The 20429-nt window shown below is 45.9% G+C and overlaps 1 long non-coding RNA gene across 1 annotated transcript in view; it reads right to left on the reverse strand.

The window, feature by feature from the left end:
* LOC134966953 (uncharacterized) overlaps nucleotides 1-20429 on the reverse strand; it is a 79114-nt gene that overhangs the window by 21271 nt on the left and 37414 nt on the right. The window lies entirely within an intron of this gene.

Below are 20429 nucleotides of genomic sequence, written 5' to 3' on the forward strand. Positions count from 1 at the left end.
TACGGGATAATTGTGACTCCTTGCTTGCGGAGGAGAAACATAATTTCTGCCATTACCTTGGTGAAAATCCTCGGGGCCATGGATAGACCGAACGGCAACATCTGGAACTGGTAATGACAATCTTGAACCGCAAACCTCAGGTAAGCCTGATGGGGAGGATAAATGGGAACATGCAAGTATGCATCGTTTATGTCCAATGACACCATAAAATCCCCCTCCTCCAGACTGGAGATCACTGCTCGAAGAGACTCCATCTTGAATTTGAATCTCTGCAGGTAGAAATTGAGAGATTTTAGGTTTAAGATCGGTCGGACCGAGCCGTCCGGCTTCGGGACCACGAATAGGCTGGAATAAAAGCCTTCTCCCTGCTGTGATAGGGGAACCGGAATCACAACTTGGTTTTGACACAAATTTTGTATCGCGTCGCAGACAACCTTCCTGACCGGAAGAGAAGCTGGTAAGGCTGATTTGAAAAAACGGCGAGGGGGAACGTCTTGAAACTCTAGTTTGTATCCTTGGGATACAATTTGTAAAATCCACGGGCCAGGCCCGAGCGGAACCAATACTGTCTGAAGAGCTTTAGACGTTCCCCCACCGGTGCGGGTTCCCGCAAGGGAGCACCGGCGTCATGCGGTGGATTTGGCAGAAGCCAGGGAGGACTTCTGCTCCTGGGAACACGAGGAAGCGGGCGCTCTTTTACCTCTTCCCCTACCTCTAGTAGCAAGGAAGGAATTACCTCGGCCTCTCTTATATTTATTGGGCCGAAAGGACTGCATTTGATAGTGGTGTGTTTTCTTTTGTTGCGCAGGAACATAAGGTAAAAAGGACGACTTACCCGTGGTAGCCGTAGAGACCAAATCAGTGAGGCCGTCACCAAACAACACACCACCCTTATTCGGAAGACATATTCCTCTTGGAGTCAGCATCAGCATTTCACTGGTGAATCCACAAAGCTCGCCTAGCAGCGACTGACATGGCATTTGCCTTAGCACACAAAAGGCCATTATCTCTTGCCGCCTCCTTCAAGTACGCTGCCGCGTCCCTGATATAACCGAGTGTCAAGAGGATGCTATCCCTATCGAGAGCATCCAACTCAGATGACAAGTTCTCAGCCCATTTTTCAATAGCGCTGCTCACCCAGGCAGACGCAATGATAGGTCTAAGTTGCGTACCCGTGGTTGTATAAATAGATTTAATGTAGCTTCCTGCTTGCGATCTGCAGGATCCTTAAGGGCTGTCGAGCCAGAGGCCGGGAGAGCCACCTGTTTAGATAAACGTAACAGGGCTTTGTCTACGGCGGGGGCTGTCTCCCACTTTTCCCTGTCATCAGCGGGAAAGGGGTACCGGGCCGTAACCACGTGTGTGCAGAGTGGGCATTGCACACAGCGCACTTGTGATGGAGGCGCATTGTGCGCTGACACCCCCCCCCAACTGGCTGCCCTGTTGTGTTTTATTGTGGCAGCACTGGCGAGTCCCCCGCTGTGCAGATGTGTGTTCCGCTGCGGGTGCGGGCACACCTGTCTGTGGGATTAGCTGGGGGGAGAGGCTTAGCGTCTAACAGCGGCAGCGCTGACTTAAAGGAGAGGGGGCGGGCTGCAGGGGGGGGGGGGGGAGAAATGCTGCTGGACTCCGGAGTCTCAGACCACCCACCAAGCAGACTTGCCTACCGGCGAGAGGCTCCCGTATTTTGCCAGAGTGCCGCGCAAACTGAAGAGCAACCTCGGCTCCCCTCACCATCCCCCCTTCTCCCTTACTGGAATTAAAGGGGGAGAAGCCAGTAGGATGGAGGGACCGAATGCTATATATGGCCCCGCCCCCAGTAGCACGTCAGTCACCATGCTAAACTGTATGCCGGACCTGCCAGAGGCCTGCAGTTTGGAGGAGTCTGTGGAGCTCCTTCAGTCACCATTCCCCCGCAGCAGCCACTCAGAGTTGCCAGCATCACAATCAGTAACAGGCAGCAGAGCCACTGCGGTCCCATCAGCCAAAAGTTCTGAAGACCCGCAAATCGCGGCATTTTGGGGGCGGAGCCTTATCGAATCTTGCCTTGTTCTGGACATGGACGCAGCTGATCCCCTGCTTGGTGAGTGGGGAGGTGTATGTGTGTTATATATGTATGTGTGTACGGTGTATGGATATATGTGTGTGTGTGTGTACGGTGTATGGATATATGTGTGTGTGTGTACGGTGTATGGATATATGTGTGTGTGTACGGTGTATGGATATATGTGTGTGTACGGTGTATGGATATATGTGTGTGTGTGTACAGTGTATGGATATATGTGTGTGTGTGTACGGTGTATGGATATATGTGTGTGTACGGTGTATGGATATATGTGTGTGTGTATGGATATATGTGTGTGTGTATGGATATATGTGTGTGTGTACGGATATATGTGTGTGTGTACGGTGTATGGATATATGTGTGTGTGTGTGTACGGTGTATGGATATATGTGTGTGTGTATGGTGTATGGATATATGTGTGTGTGTACGGTGTATGGATATATGTGTGTGTGTGTACGGTGTATGGATATATGTGTGTGTACGGTGTATGGATATATGTGTGTGTGTACGGTGTATGGATATATGTGTGTGTGTATGGATATATGTGTGTGTGTACGGTGTATGGATATATGTGTGTGTGTACGGTGTAAGGATATATGTGTGTGTGTATGGATATATGTGTGTGTGTATGGATATATGTGTGTGTGTATGGATATATGTGTGTGTGTGTGTGTGTGTACGGATATATGTGTGTGTGATCGGTGTATGGATATATGTGTGTGTGTGTACGGTGTATGGATATTTGTGTGTGTGTGTACGGTGTATGGATATATGTGTGTGTGTGTATGGTGTATGGATATATGTGTGTGTGTGTGTGGTGTATGGATATATGTGTGTGTGTACGGTGTATGGATATAAGTGTGTGTGTACGGTGTATGGATATATGTGTGTGTGTACGGTGTATGGATATATGTGTGTGTACGATGTATGGATATATGTGTGTGTGTACGGTGTATGGATATATGTGTGTGTACGGTCTATGGATATATGTGTGTGTGTACGGTGTATGGATATATGTGTGTGTATGGATATATGTGTGTGTGTACGGATATATGTGTGTGTGTACGGTGTATGGATATATGTGTGTGTGTACGGTGTATGGATATATGTGTGTGTGTACGGTGTATGGATATATGTGTGTGTGTACGGTGTATGGATATATGTGTGTGTGTACGGTGTATGGATATATGTGTGTGTGTACGGTTTATGGATATATGTGTGTGTACGGTGTATGTATATATGTGTGTGTGTACGGTGTATTGATATATGTGTGTGTGTACGGTGTATGGATATATGTGTGTGTGTACGGTGTATGGATATATGTGTGTGTGTGTACGGTGTATGGATATATGTGTGTGTGTACGGTGTATGGATATATGTGTGTGTGTACGGTGTATGGATATATGTGTGTGTGTGTGTGTGTACGGTGTATGGATATATGTGTGTGTGTACGGTGTATGGATATATGTGTGTGTGTACGGTGTATGGATATATGTGTGTGTGTACGGTGTATGGATATATGTGTGTGTGTACGGTGTATGGATATATGTGTGTGTGTGCGGTGTATGGATATATGTGTGTGTGTGTGTGTGCGGTGTATGGATATATGTGTGTGTGTGTGGTGTATGGATATATGTGTGTGTACGGTGTATGGATATATGTGTGTGTGTACGGTGTATGGATATATGTGTGTGTGTACGGTGTATGGATATATGTGTGTGTACGGTGTATGGATATATGTGTGTGTGTACGGTGTATGGATATATGTGTGTGTGTACGGTGTATGGATATATGTGTCTGTGTGTATGGTGTATGGATATGTGTGTGTGTGTGTATGGTGTATGGATATATGTGTGTGTGTACGGTGTATGGATATATGTGTGTGTACGGTGTATGGATATATGTGTGTGTGTACGGTGTATGGATATATGTGTCTGTGTGTGTGTGTGTATGGTGTATGGATGTGTGTGTGTATGGTGTATGGATATATGTGTGTGTACGGTGTATGGATATATGTGTGTGTACGGTGTATGGATATATGTGTGTGTGTGTGTATGGTGTATGGATATATGTGTGTGTGTATGGTGTATGGATCTATGTGTGTGTGTATGGTGTATGGATATGTGTGTGTGTGTGTGTGTGTGTGTACGGTGTATGGATATATGTGTGTGTGTGTGTGTACGGTGTATGGATATATGTGTGTGTGTCTGTGTGTACGGTGTATGGATATATGTGTGTGTGTACGGTGTATGGATATATGTGTGTGTGTATGGTTTATGGATATATGTGTGTGTGTACGGTGTATGTATATATGTGTGTGTGTACGGTGTATTGATATATGTGTGTGTGTACGGTGTATGGATATATGTGTGTGTGTACGGTGTATGGATATATGTGTGTGTGTGTACGGTGTATGGATATATGTGTGTGTGTACGGTGTATGGATATATGTGTGTGTGTACGGTGTATGGATATATGTGTGTGTGTACGGTGTATGGATATATATGTGTGTGTACGGTGTATGGATATATGTGTGTGTGTACGGTGTATGGATATATGTGTGTGTGTGCGGTGTATTGATATATGTGTGTGTGTACGGTGTATGGATATATGTGTGTGTGTACGGTGTATGGATATATGTGTGTGTGTGTACGGTGTATGGATATATGTGTGTGTACGGTGTATGGATATATGTGTGTGTGTACGGTGTATGGATATATGTGTGTGTGTACGGTGTATGGATATATATGTGTGTGTACGGTGTATGGATATATGTGTGTGTGTACGGTGTATGGATATATGTGTGTGTGTGCGGTGTATGGATATATGTGTGTGTGTGCGGTGTATGGATATATGTGTGTGTGTATGGTGTATGGTGTATGGATATATGTGTGTGTACGGTGTATGGATATATGTGTGTGTACGGTGTATGGATATATGTGTGTGTGTACGGTGTATGGATATATGTGTGTGTGTGTACGGTGTATGGATATATGTGTGTGTGTACGGTGTATGGATATATGTGTGTGTGTACGGTGTATGGATATATGTGTCTGTGTGTATGGTGTATGGATATGTGTGTGTGTGTATGATGTATGGATATATGTGTGTGTACGGTGTATGGATATATGTGTGTGTGTACGGTGTATGGATATATGTGTGTGTACGGTGTATGGATATATGTGTGTGTGTATGGTGTATGGATATATGTGTGTGTGTATGGTGTATGGATATATGTGTGTGTGTACGGTGTATGGATATATGTGTGTGTACGGTGTATGGATATATGTGTGTGTGTACGGTGTATGGATATATGTGTCTGTGTGTGTGTGTATGGTGTATGGATATGTGTGTGTGTGTGTATGGTGTATGGATATATGTGTGTGTACGGTGTATGGATATATGTGTGTGTGTACGGTGTATGTATATATGTGTGTGTACGGTGTATGGATATATGTGTGTGTGTATGGTGTATGGATATATGTGTGTGTGTATGGTGTATGGATCTATGTGTGTGTGTATGGTGTATGGATATATATGTGTGTGTGTGTGTGTGTGTGTGTGTACGGTGTATGGATATATGTGTGTGTGTGTGTGTGTGTGTGTGTGTGTGTGTACGGTGTATGGATATATGTGTGTGTGTCTGTGTGTACGGTGTATGGATATATGTGTGTGTGTACGGTGTATGGATATATGTGTGTGTACGGTGTATGGATATATGTGTGTGTGTACGGTGTATGGATATATGTGTGTGTGTACAGTGTATGGATATATGTGTGTGTGTGTACGGTGTATGGATATATGTGTGTGTGTGTGTGTGTGTACGGTGTATGGATATATGTGTGTGTGTACGGTGTATGGATATATGTGTGTGTACGGTGTATGGATATATGTGTGTGTGTACGGTGTATGGATATATGTGTGTGTGTATGGTGTATGGATATATGTGTGTGTGTATGGTGTATGGATATATGTGTGTGTGTTGTGTATGGATATATGTGTGTGTATGGTGTATGGATATATGTGTGTGTACGGTGTATGGATATATGTGTGTGTGTACGGTGTATGGATATATGTGTGTGTGTACGGTGTATGGATATATATGCATGCATGTACTATATATATATATATATATATGTGTGTGTGTGTAATCATACGCACCCCCAAAATAAATATCTACACAGCCCCAAACCCCCCACTGCTCCATCTGTAGCAACCATGACCCCCTGTCCCCCACCCAGATTCCCTTCTCCTGCTCTCTCTCTCTCTCTCTTCACAGATCTAAATCCCCCCCTTCTCTATCGGTAGCACCCCTGACCACCTGTCCCCCACCCAGATTCCTATCTTCTGCTCCCTCTGTCTCCTCAGAGCTCCAACACCCCACCCCCTTTTCCATCTGCGGCATCCCGAACCCCTGCCCCCCTCCCAGATTCCAATCTCCTGCTCGTTGCCCCTTTTCCATCAATGGCACCCCCGACCCCATGTCCCCCACCCAGATTCCCTCTCCTGCTTGTTCTGTCTCCTCACAGCTCCAATCCTACCCCCACCACACGTACACAGGTTCAATTCTCCTGCTCTCTCTTTCTCCTCACATTCTCCTCCCCCGTCCATGGCACCCCCTCTGGCCCACAAATCTACTTGCAGCTCCTTGATTTCCGCCGTCTGCACCCCCTCCAGGGAGACATACTGTAATGTTGTTTAAAGGCCAGTGACCGCCACAGGGTTGTGAGTAGCCTAGCACATTGGGCGAGGCTGTTTCCTAGCAGCAGCAAGAGTGGTAGCAGTGGCCTCCCCCCCAAGGTGGTCTATTTAAAAAGAAAACATGTAACAACATTAAAGCTTAAACTTTAAAGTAGTAGGCTGGTTTAATGTCTGTCACATGTGTATGTGTGTCACATATACTGTATGTGAATAATGATGTAGGTGCAATGTCAGTATGCATCCATGCTGTGTAACGTAGGCCGAATTGCCAGGCATCCGCTGTGATATATGCTCTGCTAGCGGTGTGCCTGGCCTCGGCACACCGCTAGCAGAGCATATATCACAGCGGCACACCAGCTATCCTCCTCTTCATGTCCCCAGCAGCCCAGCCTCCTCCACTCTGCCACAAGCCTGTGGAACTAGAAAGCATGCAGGAAGCTAACATTCTGGAGTTTCCTCCACTAGCCACATCATGTCAGGAAAGGTAAGTTAAAAGTGTGTTGAGGCATATAATACACACACTACACCTTGCTAACACACACACACACACACACACACACACACACACACACACACACACAGGCGGATTGGCCATAGGGTTTACAGGGAAGATTCCCGGTGGGCCGACGCACCCATGGGGCCTGTTTTGTTTGAGGACATGTGGTCCTATTTATAGACATAATGAATAAGATGCAAAATAATTTGCATATATGAAAATGACTTTGCCACTTAGCCTGTGATTGCAGATGATCTAGTGTATGCTCTGTCTGCCTGCTTGGCTGACATATAAGATTGAGTGAATAGTGATTGGGATACGGTTGGTGTAATAAGCAAGAAAATATATCTTTCTAAAGAATTATATAGTTTCCTAAATTATGAAGGTGTATCATATAATGTGCTCATAATATTTAATTTTATTTATTTTTAACTTCCCCCTTGATGCTGGACATCCCCACTATCTGGAAAGTCTCGGGGGGAGGGTGCTGCTGCCATGGCCCATGGCTAGACCTTACACCTCTGGTGCTGTCCATGTGGGGCCACTAGTAAAAAAATATTTCCAGGGCCGCTTTTTGTTCCCAATCCGCCCTGCACACACACACACACACACACACACACACACACACACACACACACACAGTACATCTTGCTCTCACACACTACACTTCTTCCCGGGTGTGGACCGCCTCAGGCCCCTTTTCACTGGTGTCTCCAGCCTGGCATATTGCCAGGTTGGTGATGTCAGCGATGACATGTGCGGGAGCGGCGCTTGGAGATCAGATGATCTCCAAGCGACATCCGTCCATTCAGTGTGAACAGGAAACGGGTCGCATGGGCCCGTCATCTCATTCACACCGCACAGCGACCAGTCTTGAAACCATGTTCAACCCTGGATGATACCAGGGTTAAAATACCGGGTCGCTCCATGTTAGAAGCTGGCAGTCTGAAAGAGGTATAGGTGTGTGCCAGTGGTGCCTGGCCATAATGTGTAAAAAGGGGACTCTGCCACCGTAAAGTGTAAAAAGGGGACTCTGCTGCCTTACTGTGTAAAAGAGGACTGTACATGCTGTTATGTGTAAAAGGGACTCAACCTGGCGTAATGTGTGATAGGGACTCTACCTGGCGTAATGTGTGACAAGGGCTCTACCTGGCGTAATGTGTGACAAGGGCTCTACCTGGTGTAATGTGTGACAGGGGCTCTACCTGGTGTAATTTGTGTTAGTGGTACTACTGTGTGGCATCATTTGAATAATGGAGACTACTGTACAGTGTAATATGAATTGGTATTATTTAGTGACCATGCCCCTTTCCCAGTGAAGCCACGCCCCTATTTTTTGCACGCGCCGCACTGGCCCTTCTTTTACATGTCTAGTTACGGCACTGAAGGGGTACGCCACCTGAATCCGTTTGGGAATTTGAAACTTTCTGTCAGGGCTATCCCAGACTTTATCAAAGAGAGCATTCAGTTCAAAAGAAGGAGGGAATGTAACCATCGTTTTGTTCTCCTTATACATATGGACCCGCTTTTCAGGAACAGCAGGATCCTCAGTGATCTGTAACACATCTTTAACTGCTACAATCATATACTGAATGCTCTTTGCCAGTTTTGGATCTAATCTGGAATCAGTATAGTCGACATCGGCATCAGAGTCCGTGTCGGTACCTGTGTCAACCAACTGGTCCAAACTACGTTTTTGTGACCCAGAGGGGTCCTGGACCTGCAATAATGCATCTTCCATAGATCTTTTCCATGCATGGGTCTGAGATTCCGACTTATCAAATCTTTGACTAAGAAGAGTCACATTTGCATTCAAAGCATTTAACGTAGTTAACCAATCAGCAGTCGGCGGTGCCGACAGGGCTATCCCCATAACATTTTGTGTCTGCATTACATTGTCCTCCTGGGAGGAACATTCAGCCTCAGACATGTCGACAACCGTGTACCAAACACCCACCGACACACCAAGCCTATAGGGGACAGAACCTAAAGAAAAGTCTGTCAGGGAGACACAGAGGGAAAAAGCCAGCTCACACCCCAGCGCCAATACACAGGTCTGAAAACGCCCTTAAGTGTCTCAGAAACTGCAGCGCCGATTATATATTAATAAAATGTGCCCCCCCCCCCCCCCCCCGGTTTTGCCCCCCTGGTACTTGCTGCTGTAGGAATGGACCAGCATCTTTGCGGGCTTGTGAGGAGGAAATGGCGCCGAGTGCCGTGAGCAGTGAGGATGAAGCCCCGCCCCCTTCATGGCGCGCTTCTGTCCCGCTATTTTTTAAAATATATATTTATACTGGCGGGGGTTAGGACAGTGCCGAAGCACAGATATTTTATGAGGAAAATGCTGCCCCAGGGCGCCCCCCCCCCCCCCCCCAGCGCCCTGCACCCTGCATCGGTGGTGTGTGTGGGAGCATGGTGCGCACTGTGCATCCCTCACTGCGCTGTACCTCAGAATGCCGTAACTGAAGAGAAGTTTTCTTGTCTTGTTCTACTCACCTGTCTTCTGACTTCTGGCTCTGAAAGGGGGGTGACGGCAGGCTGTAGGAGTGAGCATTCAAGCGTACCCGGCGATCAACACCTCTCAGGAGCTGAAGCGTCCTGTCAGCAGAAGCAGAGCCCTGGAACTCACAGAAGTAGGTCATACTTCTCTCCCCTCAGTCCTACGAAGCAGGGAGCCTGTTGCCAGCAGTCCTCCCTGAAAATAAAAAACCTAACATAAGTCTTTTCAGAGAAACTCATTAGAGCTCCCCTGGAGTGCATCTATGAGAAAGTATACTTACTATCCCCGCTCCTGATTCCAGACCGCTGCAGACCTCCGCCGGTGCCGCTCCTCTCCTCGGATCTATGGGAGAGACGTCAGTCATGACGTCTCTCCCATAGCACAGCATAGACACTAGAGGTCAATTATGACCCCTAGCATCTGGGCCACAATGCTGTGCACGATGACGTCATCGCGCACCGCACAGCAAAGGTCCTCTCCACGAAGGAAAAATAGACGCGTAGCGGGGGTCACAGTGGCGGATCTTGCCATGGTGTGGCGCCCTTTGGATGGCGCCGGCGCCCTCCGGAAGGCGGCGCCCCGGGCAAAAGTCCTGCTTGCCCGTGGCAAGAGCCACTACTGAGTGCAGCAGCAGGAGATGGCATTTTGGTGTAACCCCTCAGCGGGTGACATGAGGGTGTGGTCCGCACCCCCTTCTGAGGCCTCTGCCTAGTGGTAACTTTTATTCCAATAGTAACTATAATGCTTACCCTAACTATGGGGGTCATTCCGAGTTGTTCGCTCGCAAGCTGCTTTTAGCAGCTTTGCACACGCTAAGCCGCCGCCTACTGGGAGTGAATCTTAGCATAGTAAAATTGCGAACGAAAGATTCGCAATATTGCGAAAAAGACTTCTCTGTGCAGTTTCTGAGTAGCTCGAGACTTACTCTGCCAGTGCGATCAGTTCAGTGCTTGTCGTTCCTGGTTTGACCTCACAAACACACCCAGCGTTCGCCCAGACACTCCTCCGTTTCTCCAGCCACTCCCGTGTTTTTCCCAGAAACGGTAGCGTTTTTTCACACACTCCCATAAAACGGCCAGTTTCCGCCCAGAAACACCCACTTCCTGTCAATCACATTACGATCACCAGAACGAAGAAAAAACCTTGTAATGCCGTGAGTAAAATACCAAACTTCTTAGCAAATTTACTTGGCGCAGTCGCACTGCGGACATTGCGCATGCGCATTAGCGACTAATCGCTCCGTTGCGAGAAAAAAATAACGAGCGAACAACTCGGAATGACCCCCTATAAACCTTATGCAAATGTCAACATTTTATATTTTGAAGTTATGTCAATGGCAACATTTTCCAGGTGCTGACAATAATTATGTTGACTTTTCAACCATGTCAATATAATGAATGTCGATTTTCTGGTGTCAACATAAATGTCAACATGGTTAAAATAATGACTTGGTGACAGCATCCCTGGTAAAGATGTAGGGAATTTTTTGCACATTTCGAAGTACAGAAATCAGAGAGTCCATTAGACTGCCTTAGGGGGACATTTACTAAGCAGTGATAAGAGCGGAGAAGTGAGCCAGTGGAGAAGTTACCCCATCAACCAATCAGCAGCTCTGTATCATTTTATAGTATGCAAATTATAGATGTTACTTCAGTGCTGATTGGTTGCCATGGGCAACTTCTCCACTGGCTCACTTCTCCATGTTTAAAAACCAGCGTCAAACCAGGGTGGTATTAATCAGTGTTACATAAAACCAAAAAGTGCTATAATGTAATGACTGAATATACAACAAAAATTCCAATGGAGCAGGACCAATAACCAGAACAAAAATACATATTAGCTAGCCCCAAAAAACTGCTCCTATGTTATAAACATGGCCATTCTATGAAACAAATTAAGATATTTAGGTACAGCAGCAGCTACGGTATACTGTATGTCTTAGACAGAAGAAATGTATTGTTGAGAAAACACTTAGGGTAAATTTACTAAATGTCGACTTTGGTTGATTTGTCATTTTTTTTGCAAAAAAATGTGATTTTGCAAATTGCAAATTTACTAAGGATCAATTTGCAAGGGAGTTTCATGTCAAATGTGACTTTGTACTCAAAATTGCGGCAAATCCCTACTGGCACAAACATTGTCAAAATAACTTTGGCATCTGTGGAAATCGCACATTTACTAAGAATCGTCTTTGCAAATGCTCATGAATTCGCACCAACATTGCAAGAAGACTGCATCTCAATGCACTGTGTTTTTGAGAATCTTCACATGAGAAAAAAACATTTTTTGTTTAAGTTCCATCAAAAGCCTATCCAAAATCACACCTCAATAAGCCACTTCCAAAAAAACATGTGAAAACCATTTTAATTATGGCTGTATCAGTCAGAAAGCTAATAAAAGTCCACCAATTCACCTACAGCACTCACTTTCTACTTCCAACCATGGCTGAATTTGGTTATGGTCTAGCCTAGAGCCAGGCACTAATTTCATGTGGACTGAAAGGGCACAGGAGCAAGAAACAGTACAGAGGAACCAGCAGGTAGGGGTGCCGCAGAGCCTACATAGGCCTAGGTTCTTCCATGGGTGGTTGAACCTCAATGCACTCTCTGATAATGAGGTCATACAAGTGTTCTGCCTTAATCGCAACAACTTAATGCACCTGTGTGACCTTGTCAAAGTGTGCTGCTTCTGCATTTTGCATAACCTGTGCCCAGTGGTGCAAGTAGAAATTGTTTCTTAGTGGTACTGATAGTAAAAATGGGTGGGGTCACGTGTCATGTGGTCACACAAAAGTAGGGGAGTGGCTACATGAAAATAGGGGCATGACCACGTTATGCCACACACCGTAATGCCCCTTACACATTATGTCAAACACCATAATGCCCATTACACATTATGCCACACACCGTTTTATGCCACACACCGTAATGCTTATTACACATTATGCCACACACTGTAATGACCATTACACATTATGCCAGACACTGTAACACCCATTCCACAATGTTCCACACCGTAATGACCATTACACATTATGCCATACACCATAATGCCCATTACACATTATGCTATACAACGTAATGCCTATTACATATTATGCCACACACTGTAATGCCTATTACATATTATGCCACACACAGTTATGCCAGTGACAAAATTTTATGTCCCACACACAAAAATGCCCCTTATAAATTATGCCCCAGCGGTGGGCTGGTGGTACTGCATACCACCACCATATTTCTTAATGGTACTCCGTACCACCCTAACATCAGCACTACCTGTGCCTTAGTCAAACACCTCCAGTGGCTTATGCCATGTGCAGACAGCAGGCAAGGCTACTGGTTTCATCTGGTGACTCTAAGCACAGAGAGTGAGAGGCTGCATAGGACTTTAGTGAGAGACAAATACTTCACAGTAAGGATACTACACAACATTACTATTTATAATTTAAGTAAAATTTGTTTTATCAATCTCTACAAATTACTCACCATCCTGTGCAATGAGCCCATTCTACAAAGCGTTAGCTGATGTGTGTGTTCCCTTTACTCTAAATGAATGTGTCACCTCACCTGTGGTTACCTTTTATCCTAGCAAAATCAGCACAGGTGTTGGTCTTCATAAATCAAGTGTATAGTTCAAGTCCATAGAATGTATGCCCTCCTGCAATGTGTGCTACTGAGAAAGCGTGTATAACATTACACATGACACTTTGACATGAGGTATGTGTATTTGGCGCATACACTTTCTCCAGAATTTAGTGTATTTTCTCATTTGTCTACCGCCTTCACAAAAAAAGTTGTTTACACTTTTTTTAAGGTGTGTTATATTTCCAATGAACTAATTACATGTGAACAGGTTTTACACTGACAAATAATTTCAAGAAAACAAAAAACTGGCTTATTTCAGGTTTTATGTTAAGCCACCAGCATGAAATATTAGTAATTTCATATTATAGTGGTGCTGAAGTTTGGAAAATATGGAAAAAAAAAGAGATCAAAACTCACATTCATTGTTATTGACTGTAACTATAGAAATAGTGTACAGGTGACAAAAGCAAGTAGCAGTGTTTTCTGCAGCATACAAATATACATGAAAAATACAAAATCAATTAACAAATATAATTTCTTGTGTGGTTTACAAAATACCGGTAGGTTTAAATGCTTAATAATAAGCATAATATCAAGATCAATGCTTTGTAATCAGAATACTATATTAACAATGCTTTTTTTTCAGCATCACAAATTAAATAATATTTTTTTTTTAAAGATTATACAAAAGAAAATAATATTATGTGCTTTGATTTTACCATATAAATTAATGTGACTTAACTACATTTGTATACAAAACCAATTAACTGTATTATATTTTGTATAAAAATTTTGTATCTACTTCTTTTATGTGGTTGGCTAGGGGAGGCTGAAGAGCAGCAAGGACCACCTCTTGTGTGGGCCCCATGCTTGGGGGGTGTTGGTGTAGGTGAGGGGTTGACACTACTACTGCCAGTACTTGAGGCCTCAGGGATGTGTTTACCAATTTGTTGTCCTAGTGTTGTTTTGGGTTTCAATGAGTCATAATTAATTGTCTTTTAAAGGTCATGTTTTAGGTGGTTTGTGCCTCTAAAATCCTGGACATGATCCCAACATTTTCTGAAAAATATTTGTTGACAGTACAGACGTTTTCATTCAGAGTGGTTATATTTTGATTTAGAAGCAATTGGCATTCACTTCTGAAAGATTGCCATTACGTTTGCCATGGCGGACTCAGGAAGGCCAAGACACCACCTGTTTGTGTGGTAGTCTCCTGTAAGTCCAGGCTGGGTTGGCTTGGAGTTTGGGTGCTGTGGTGGCGTGATGGCATACATATTCAAAGTAATTGGGTCTTCTTGTGTTTCCACTGGGTCCAATCTTGGTGAGCAAGGCACATTACTCTGTGTATCTAAAGAAAACATTAGGTAAGTATGGGTGAAAAGAGAAAATGCACATGTACAACACTAACAGTTTGCCTCTCCAATATGCATAGTTTTTGTTTGTACAAATGAAAACAAGATGAAGTATGATGGCGTATTCATCAATCAAAACCACAATTGTGGAGTTTATCATAACATATATACAGCTTAATAGACACATATCTTAAGAATACCATTTTATTTTATTTTTTGCAACATTATTTGCAGATGTTGGGCCTACTTAACCTACTCCACTGTGAAAGTTTGTAAATTGTTCTATCACTTCACACATGTCACCGGAAGTTTGTGTAATCAAAAGTGCTTGAAAACAAATTTGACAGAAAGATAACATGTTAAGACTTTTCATTCTTTTTTGTAGATACTCACCAAATGGCTGAAGACATGGAGGTGTGTGGTGGTCCTCTAGGTGCTTCTCTTCCCTACTCTGGAATGAAGATTCTGTCAGTGGCGGTTTAGCATTGCAACAAGTAGTTGGTAACTACTCTTATCCAATTAGTAATGTTATCCAGGTGCATGAAAGGGAGGGGTTATTCTGGACAAGAAACACTGGTATCCCCCAGCACACTGAATGACATCAGCAACAAGATTTGCTAAATACAAGGTGGTAAAAATTTCAGAGATCTCAGTTGCATACATTTGCAAAGGCATGGGAAGCCCCCAGGCCAACTACAAGGTGTCTCTGAGTACTGGGGGTACCTAACATTAAGTCTAAGTCTGGGGCACAACACCCCACAAACCGGCAGGGGCCAGACACCCCAGGGCAGCACACCAGTGTGAAGTTAAAGTGTAAGTAAATATTAGGAAGCAGAGGCTATATACAAAAGAAGATACACATGAAAAGTGTAATTAAAAAAGTGATAATAATAGAAAATTATATGTAAGTAATATACAAAGTGCTATATTAGATGTTACAATGTGCTACCCCAAAGCAGCCCAAACCTCCCAGTCCAGGCAGCACCGCACCCCAAACTCATCCTCAAAACTAATAACAGCACATATTTCCTTAGTAAATGGCCACATGATAATGGCACATACACAAATGTAACTAATTGGGAGCAAGCTTACTTGGAGATACCCCTATATACTCCTGTGGCACTGCAGGAACCAGCATGACCTCCTAATTCTGATCCCATCCGTGCCTCTAAGAACAGCAACAAGAAGTATATATATACTAGCTGTTCTACCAGTTCTTCGCACAGGAGTTTCTGATTGTCACGGTTGTACATATAAATGAGTGTTAAAAATTTGGTAAATCTATAGAGATTTAAATTTGAGACGTCTTAATATAAGTAAATATTAATCCATGGTTCTTGGCGTTACCCAAGCTGCACCCGTAGCAGATATGGTAAAAAGTGACAGGACCATTTTTGTAGTTTATTAAATGCTACACACTGGAGGCGCAATCCAAATAATTATCTGATTGTCTTTGGGCGTTATCGTTCACGCAACACAAGCTACACATCGGTAATGACTTCATTATGTCAACTCCCTTTTCATCCCATTAGGGAAGGTTTATTAAAATTCTAATTACATGGTTTTCCTATTTCTCTACTGAAGAATACCTATATTACATTTTAGTTTCCTAACGTATCGGGAAGTGAGAGAATTAGTGATGAGTCAGTGAGTCACTGAGCGAGTGAGGGCTTTCACACACACACACACACACACACACACATACTTGTTTTTCTATCCTCATCGGGACATATGTCTGGAACCTTCCTCATGGGGACCTATTCAGGAATACCTGCCTAATGAGGACACCCACATAACTGATTTATTTTCGGGTTTAATTAGAGATAGAGGAAACGTGTATTCAGCAGCAGATACATTTTATTCAGGAAAGGTTCTTTCTCATTTCAGCAGTAATTCGGTTCTTAATGTAAAACTTAACCGAGAGCCAGTTCCGAGCCTTCAGCGCTTGTCGTTCTGCCCTTAGGCACGCATCACAGTCATTCTTGCCCGGCACCTTGAATGAGCGAATGAACCGAATCATGCGACGTTCAACAGCTTTCACTTCTGCTGGGGTCCACGGATTGCGCTTGGTACCCCTTCTGTCACCTGTGCGGGAGAAGAAAGGTCAGTCACCACGCAACGCCACCACCAGTCATGGACGCATCTCAAATGGAATGGACAGTCACACCCACCTTTAGCTGCACCTCCATCCACCGCCGACACCACGCTGCCAGCTTCTTTTCCCATGTGCCCCATGGGAACCTCAGTATCCTGACTCTCTGGCTCATCCCCAGAGTCATCGCTCACCACCTGGATCGGCTCTGTGGATAGAGAAGGACAGGGAAACCGATCACACCAGCCCACTTAGACAGTCAGTCCCTGGAGCCACACTGTCAAGTGATACCTACCGTTTGGATCAATGGAGATCTCTTCCAGATTGTGGCCCCGGAATTCAGCCATTCTCCCTTGCTCGAGAGCCAGAAACAGCTTGCTCAACTTGGCCAGTTGAAGGGTACCCTCCGGGAGGCGGTAATAATGCCGGTGCACCCGAATATCATGTCCAAGGAAATCAGCAAGCTGATCCATCTCTGTATCGCTCAGGTTGAGGACTCTGGAAAGTGTAGCCACATGCTTCCGTAGGCGGGTGGAAGATAATGCTTCGGGGTGCTTGGCCCCACACTCCCGGGCGTAGAGACGTATGCAGTCGGATCCCCTATAATGGGACATGGCTGTTGGCCTAGCAAACATGTAGATATTGTGTGGGGTCACACCACATTCTGTCCGCTTCTCTATGAGGAGCTCCATCGCTTTCTGCATGCTTGGGGATAGCAGGACAGGGACTTTCCTGCCTCTTTTCCCAGGAATCTCAATACGGGAGAAGTGACGACAGAGTGCCTTCTCCAGCTCTGACAGGGCCTGGGCCACATCACCCTGCAAATCGGCTGTGTGCCGTAAATCGAAGGAGGAGAGCAGCATCTTGGAAACCTCACCTTCTCTCCTGCGGTTGAAGAGAATCAGCTGCGTGAGGGTAACTTTGGCCAACATGGACCACTGCTGTTTGGAAGGGTGGGCGGACAACTCATCGATGTACTCTCGCTGACGGTCAAGGAGGTACAGGTTCAAGCGCTTAACATCATCAGTGAAGGGCAGAAGCAGCGGTGCATTCCATTTTATCTCTCGAAGTGTCTTCAGGGCAGGAGTGGAGATTAGCTCGCTCCACCTCGCCTCATAAATTTTCCGAAAGTTTCGGGCACGCTCCTCTGTCAGGGCACTGCCCTCCATCAGTGCCTGACACTCCACCATAGCTGAAATCTTCTGCAAGCTGTGTCCCACCTTCAGAGCCAACGAGGGTATTTTATATGTATTGGTGCGGTCATCGTAACCGGCCAGGCTCCTCACAGCATGCACCACTTGCAGGAAATTCTGTGGGCAAATGAAATCTTCCATACACCGCAACGGTGTGACCTTCATCGCCTTCAGCAGAAGCCGCCCCACCTCTCTGAGCTTCTGACGGATATAATCATGCTTGCTGACATCAGACCCCAGACGGTTATAGAGGTGCTGACCGAACTGCATAATCCAGCGGTCCCCTTTGATTACCGGTACCACATCATCATAATTCATTTCGCTCAGCAACTTCCAGAGGCCAGTGCCAACATCTTTCGGGAGCGGTGTGGCGTAAGTGAAGAGACCCTGCACCCTGGTTCTTCCAGGTTTGGGGCTGACACTTTTGCGGAGCGGGCACCTCTTCACATGGCGCCACAGGTGCTTCCTGGAGAATAGCCCTTTACATTTTACACAGTGCATGAAATCTTGGGGAGCCGTTGCTTCTTTCGGCTGCTTGCACGGTAGGAGGACTCCGCTGCCCTCGCGGAGAACCCCGACATTATGGGCAAAGTTTCCCCGGGTGCGAATCAGGTCTAGCTGCACTGTCCTTTCCCTGGAGCGCTTCGGAAAGCTGAGTGCCCTTGCAACCTCATGCTCATTGTGGTGGACAGCTTGAACATGTCTCGCAATTTTTGAGAATGGCCTCTCGCACCACAGGCAGAAATTTTTCTTGTTACATGCAATCGAACCATCTGCTTTTCGGGTAAGTACCTGGACCGACACTGCGCGGGCCGGATGGAGACTTGGTTCGGCCTCCGCGGAGCAAGCCCCGGACACTTCCAGAACCTTCCTGCCGTGAAAAGACGTCTCCTCCCCTCCACTATCATCCGAGCTGCTCAACTCTGACGAGTCGGGGAGATAGTCTTCGTCACTGCCGTCGGTTCCGTACATTGCCTCACTGCGACCAGCAGACCCAGCACTTCCGGAGTTTGTGGCGCACACACCGTACCAAGCCCGCGCTTTCTGTCTGACCACGCCCACCGTGAATACAGGGTTCTGGGAATCGAGGGCCCAGGCCCCGGCACGTGCTTCCTATTACACATCCGGAGAGGTGGTTCTTACTAGAGTCACGTGTCGGGCGGCGCGCGCGACACTTTTGCACCACATGCTCCGATTTTCCCCAGGCTCATGGAAGCCTGTCCCGGCCCGAGAGGTGCCAGTCTCCACTCATCGGCAAGACTTCCACAAATCGTAGTACCGGATTCAGCCCACCAGGGGGCGCTGCGATGGGCAAGGAAGGAAATATCAGACCCGGTTTTCGGGCTCCGCGATTTTTCCGATGAATGCCCTTCTCACCCGAGCTCCGCGGACTTGGGCAACCTTCCCTCTGGATTGAACTGATCTCAGACCCGGTTTTCGGGCTCCGCGATTTTTCCAACGAATGCCCTTCTCACCCGAGCTCCGCGGACTTGGGCAACCTTCCCTCTGGATTGAACTAATCTCAGACCCGGTTTTCGGGCTCCGCGATTTTTCCGACGAATGCCCTTCTCACCCGAGCTCCGCGGACTTGGGCAACCTTCCCTCTGGATTGAACTGATCTCAGACCCGGTTTTCGGGCTCCGCGATTTTTCCGACGAATGCCCTTCTCACCCGAGCTCCGCGGACTTGGGCAACCTTCCCTCTGGATTGAACTGATCTCAGACCCGGTTTTCGGGCTCCGCGATTTTTCCGACGAATGCCCTTCTCACCCGAGCTCCGCGGACTTGGGCAACCTTCCCTCTGGATTGAACTGATCTCAGACCCGGTTTTCGGGCTCCGCGATTTTTCCGACGAATGCCCTTCTCACCCGAGCTCCGCGGACTTGGGCAACCTTCCCTCTGGATTGAACTGATCTCAGACCCGGTTTTTGGGCTCCGCGATTTTTCCGACGAATGCCCTTCTCACCCGAGCTCCGCGGACTTGGCCGAAATAATATAAATAATATATAAGCCCGGCAAATGTAAGCGGGACGCGGGTCCGCGCGCGCAGCGCCCCCTGCTGGCCGCGTTGAAAAAAATAATAATAATAATCCACCGTTGTGAATTTGCGATGTGTCCGCCTGGCGACACGGAGGGCTCTTGGAAAGAGACGGGCTATCCAAAAATGGAAAGGGAAGAGATCAGTAGAGAAACGATAAAACCAAATAAATAAAATAAAAAATAAAATAAAAAAAAATTCTATCTACATCTACTACCTACAGATACGTTACCGTATCTGTAGGTAGTAGATGTAGACAGATTTTTTTTTTTTCCTTATCATTTCAATTACATTACAGTTAGAAAATGAAATAATGAACGGATGGATGGATGGATGGATGCAACGGACGGACGGACGGACGGACGGACGGACGGACGGACGGAAGGAAGGAAGGAAGGAAGGAAGG

Source organism: Pseudophryne corroboree, chromosome 10 (genome assembly GCF_028390025.1).
Source record: "Pseudophryne corroboree isolate aPseCor3 chromosome 10, aPseCor3.hap2, whole genome shotgun sequence".
NCBI lineage: Eukaryota > Metazoa > Chordata > Amphibia > Anura > Myobatrachidae > Pseudophryne > Pseudophryne corroboree.